Raw genomic sequence first — 5,539 nt, forward strand, 5'->3', positions numbered from 1 at the left:
CTAGATGGCATTTCCACCAGCAGTGGATAAGAGTTCCTTTCTCTCCACATCCCGCCAACACTGTTTGTTCTCGTTCTTTGTGATGTGTGCCAATCTCTGTGATGTGAGGTGGTACCTCATAGTTGTTTTGATTTGCATCTCCCTGATGCTTAGTGATGTGGAGCATTTTTTCATGTACCTTTTGGCCATTCGTATTTCTTCTTTGTCAAAGTGTCTGTTCATTTCTTCTCCCCATTTTTTGATGGGATTAGAAGTTTTTTTTTCTTGTGAAGATCTGTCAGTGACTAGTATATTTTGGATACTAGCCCCTTATCTGATGGGTATTGGGTGAATAATTTGTATCCTGGACGCTATTTCCTTTGAGATGCAGAAGCTTCTCAGCTTAATATATTCCCATCTGTTAATCTCTGCTTTCATTTACTTGGAGAGTGCAGTTTCCTCGTTGAAGATGCCTGTAGTCTCAATGTCATGGAGTGTTTTTCCTACATGTTGTTCTATATACTTTATGGTATCAGCTGTTAAATCGAGGTCTTTAATCCATTTGGATTTTACTTTCGTACATGAGGTTTGCTGGAAGTATAATTTCTATTTTTTGCAAGTGGCTAGCCAGTTGTGCCAACACTACTTGTTAAAGAGGCTTTCTTTTCTCCATTTAGGATTTCTTGCTCCTTTATCAAAAATTAGGTGATTGTATGTCTGGGGAACATTGCTTGAGTATTCAAGCCTATTCCACTGATTTGAGGGTCTGTCTTTATTCCAATACCATGCTGTTTTGATAACTATTGCTTTGTAATACAGTTTAAAATTGGGGAAAGTAATGCCTCCCATGTTCTTTTTCCCAATGATTGCTTTAGACATTCGAGGGTTTTTGTTGTTCCAAATGAATTTCAAAAGAGTTTGATACACTTCTTTGAAGAATGTCATGGGTATCTATAGAGGGATTGCATAAAATCTGTAAAATGCTTTGGTGAGTATTGCCATTTTAATGATGTTAATCCTGCCAATCCATGAGCAGGGTATGTGTTTCCATTTCCGTGTGCCCTCTCTTATTTCTTGTAAAAGGGTTTTATTGTTTTCTTTTTATAGGTCCTTCACATTTTTAGTCAAGCTGATTCCAAGATATTTGACTTCGTGTGGCACTAATGTGAATGGGGTTGTTTTCTTAATGTCCATTTCTTTCGAATGTTATTGGTGTATAAAAAGGCCATTGATTTTTGTGTGTTAAATTTGTAGCCTGCCACATTTTTTTATTGTTACACCCCACTCAGGAAGGGCACACATCAAAAAAGTGTTGCCCTCCTGAAAGAGAATTATTTGCCAAAAGGCCCGCTTAGAGCAGTCAAAATCAGTTGACCCTTTGCGTGGATTGTTTGGCCATAATTCTAATATGTGGCTGTAACTATCTCTCTCTTTATTTTTAACCATTATTAAAAATCAGACCTTAGTAATTCGTTCTAACAAAGTAGGATAGTACAAATCCCGCCAAAAGTCTCCCACTAACCAGCTCTTGTGATCTTTGCTACTTTGGCGCCAAGATCATGTTTTTTCCCAAAACTTAGCTCATAGTAAACCAATTTTCAGTTTTCCCCAAAAACTCTAAAACATTTCTCTCTCTTCCCACTTCCCTGATAATTACCTGGTTTCCCCTACTTACCCAAAACAAAGCTAACCCAAAACAAAACTTTTCACCTTCAGTATCGGTTCTTTATTGTGCAAATTTTAGCCACCACTTTCTTTGATGTCAAAAATTACACCCTGCATTCCAAACCTCAACCCTTAAAAGCTACCCAGCTCAAAAAATAAATTTGTCTTCGTCTTTCTAGACGCAAGTCCCCATGCATTTTGTGTGGTCTCATTCATTTCATATTTCATAATTCATATTTCATATTCGCCTCTTCGTGCTCCCACTTGACTTCCAGTGGGAAAATGAACTCACTAAGGTTATGCTTAGGAACTTTTTATCTCATCAGGATAAAACAGTCCGCAGCACTTTATGAGTCTCTTGTTTCTAAAATCTTTTTTTAGTTGAGTCTTTAGTGTTTTATAAGTAGAGTATCATTTCATCTGCAAACAGTGAGAATTTGACTTCTTCCTTTCCTATTTGATTCCATTAATATTTTTTCTTACCTAATCGCTATAACAAGTACTTCCAGTGCTATGTTGAACAGGAGTGGTGAGAAAGAACAGCTTTGTCTTGTGCCAGAATATAGAGGAAAGGCTTTATTTTTTCTCCATTGGAAATAATATTTGCCATTGGCTTGTGTTAGATGGCTTTAACTATATTGTGAAAGGTTCCTTTTATTCCCATCTTGCTGAGAGTTTTCATCAAGAATAGGTGTTGGATCTTATCAAATGCTTTCTCTGCATTCATTGATATGATCATGTGATTTCTATTTTTCTTGTTGTTGATGTTGTGTATTACGTTGATAGATTTACGGATGTTAAACCATCCTTGCATTCCTGGGATGAAACCTACTTGATCGTAGTGGATGATCTTCTCAAGGAGGCATTGAATCCTATTTGCCAGGATTTTGTTGAGGATCTTTGCATCTGCATTCATCAGCGATATTGGTCTGTAATTTTCTTTTTTGGTAGCATCTCTGTCTGGTTTAGGTATCAAGGTCATGTTGTGTTAATAAAAGCTATTTGGAAGTGTTCCCGTTTTTTTTCGATTTCATGAAAGAGTCTTGCCAGGATTGGTAGTAGTTTTTCTTGAAAGGTTTGAAAGAATTCATTAGTGAATATATCTAGGCCTGGGCTTTTGTTTTTGGGCAGACATTTGATTACTGTTTTAATTTTTTCAATAGTGATGGGGTGTTTATATTTGTTACATTCTCTTCATTCAACCATGGAAGGTTATAAGAGTCCAAGAGTTTATCCATTTATTCCAGGTTGTCATTTTTAGTGGTATCGAGTTTCTCAAAGTAGTTTCTGATTACCCTTTGAAGCACTGCAATATCAGTAGTTATCTCCCCCTTTCATTTCTAATACGAGTTATCATGTTTCTTTCCCCCTCTTTCTTTTTTAGTTTTGCCAATGGTCTATCAATGTTGTTTATTTTCTCAAAGAACCAACTTCTGCTTTTGTTGATCATTTGGATTGTTTTATGGGGTTTCCATTTTACTGATTTCTGCTCTCAGCTTTTGGTATTTTCTCTGTCTCCCTATTTTTGGTTTCTTTTGCTGAGCACTTTTAATTCTATGAACTATGTCATTAAGCTATTCAGGTGTGCCCCTTCTTTCTTCCTGATGTTTGCTTGCAAAGCTATAAATTTTCCTCTCAGTACTGCTTTTGCTGTTTCCAATAGGTTTTGATAGTTTGTATCTTTATTGTCATTTGTTTCCAGGAAAATTTTTATTTTCTCTTTGATTTAATCTCAGATCCATTGGTTGTTCAGTATTAGACTGTTTAATTTCCATGTGTCAAAGTTTTTCTTCTGTGTCCCTTTGTAGTTCACATCTAGTTTCAGAGCCTTGTGGTCAGCGAAGGTAGCCTGCAAAATTTCTATCCTCTTGATATCATAGAGGTATGTTTTATGTGCCAGCATGTGGTCTATCCTGGATAATGACCCATGAAAATTGGAGAAGAATATGTCTCCAGGTTTCTGGGGGTAGAGTGTCCTAAATATATCTACTAGGTCTCTTTATCCTATTTCTATTTTCAGGGCAAGTACATTTTTGTTGGGTTTCAGTCTGATTGACCTATCAAGTGTTGACAAAGTCATGTTGAGGTCTCCCACAATTATTACGTTGTTACTGATATCATTTTCAGATGTCAACAATTGTATTAAATATTTTTCTGGCCCCTCTTTCAGTGCATATATGTTTAGGAGAGTGGTTTCTTCCTGTTGTATATATCCCTTAATTAATACACAATGTCCATTTTTGTCTCTTACAACTTTTCAGAGTATAAAGTTTGCATCATCTGATATTAGTATGGCCACTCCAGCTCTTATATGGGTATTGTTTGCTTAGATGATTTTCCTCCAGCCTTTGATTTTCAGTCTATGTTTGTTCTGACTATTCAGATGTGCTTCTTGTAGGCAGCAGAATGTTGGATTAATTTTTTGATCCCTTTAGCCACTCTGTGTCTCTTAACTAGTGCATTTAGTCCATTGACATTGAGAGAAAGAATTGTCATGGGATTTATTGCCATCTTTGTGTAGAAGTTTGGTATGTTGTTGGTCACTCTTGTCTTAGAGTATATCTTTCATTTTTCCTTTTAAGGTCGGTTATGAGTCTATAAAGTTTCTGAGCTGTTGTTTATCTGTGAAGGCATGTATACTTCCTTCGAACCTGAAAGTGAGTTTGGCTGGGTGCAGTATTCTAGGTGAAGCATTTATTTCACTGGATTTTCTCACTATGTCCCACCACTGCCTTCTGGCCTTGAGTGTTTCTTGTGAAAGGTCTGCTGTAAATCTCAAGGATGCTTCCTTGAATGTAATTTCCCCTTTTGATTTTGCTTCTTTCAGTATTCTCTATCTGTGGGATTTGTCATTGTGACTAGGATGTGTCTTGGGTTGTTTTTCCTGGGTCACTTTTAGTTGGTACTCTTTGGGCATACAGGATTTGGTCGCATGTATTCTTTAGCTCTGGTAGTTTCTTTTTAATGATGTTCTTGACCATTGATTCTTCATAGATATTTTCTTCCTGGGTCTCTGTGACTCCAATGATTCTTAAGTTGTTTCTGTTGAGTTTATCAAAGACTTCTATTTTCATCTGTTCACATTCTTTGAGTAATTTTTTCATTGTCTGTTCATTTGCTTTAAGGCTTTTTTTCCAATCTCTTCTGCTGTGTGGAGTTGTTATGCACTGCATCTTCCAGCTCATTAATTATATACTCAGTTGCTATTACCCTGATGGAGAGCTTATCCATTGAGTCCTTCAATTTGTCTCCTGAGTTTTTCAGACCTGTTATTTGACCTGATATATCAGTTTGGAGTTTTCTGATTTATATCTTCAGATTCTCTTGATTCTTATTTGTGTTCTGTTCTATACTTTCTTTGAGTTCTGTGAACATTCTCCATAGTTCTCTAAACTCCATATCTGAGAGACTAACTAGATGTTTGGCTGTTTTCATGTCATCAGAGTTGCCATCTTCATTCTCTTTGCTTGGTGTTGGCCCATATTGTTTCTCTATTGTCACACTTGTATTGTGTTTTTTCTATGTGTTTTGGTGGTATTTATTGGCAAGTCCGCTAGTAAGAATGCTGAAGAAATCCAATCTCAGTATTAATCAGTCTGTGGACAGCTTGACTCACCTCTGAAGCAGGCAAGTCCACTGGTAGGAATGCTGAAGAAATCCACCCTCAGGCCGCTTTGAAGCAAGCAAGTCTGCTGGCAGAAACGCTGAAGAAATCCAATCTCAGGCCTCTGGGAACAGCAAGGCCCAAGATGACTGACGCGCACTTCCAACACTTTGGTATTCTATCATCAAAGTTTTTTTGATATATGTCTTGAAGTGTTCTGCCTAGTTTTTCCTCAATGAACTTAATATTTTAGGTCTGATTTCAAGGTACTAAATCCATGTTGAGTTGACC

Source organism: Suncus etruscus, chromosome X, assembly GCF_024139225.1.
Source record: "Suncus etruscus isolate mSunEtr1 chromosome X, mSunEtr1.pri.cur, whole genome shotgun sequence".
Taxonomy (NCBI): Eukaryota; Metazoa; Chordata; class Mammalia; order Eulipotyphla; family Soricidae; genus Suncus; species Suncus etruscus.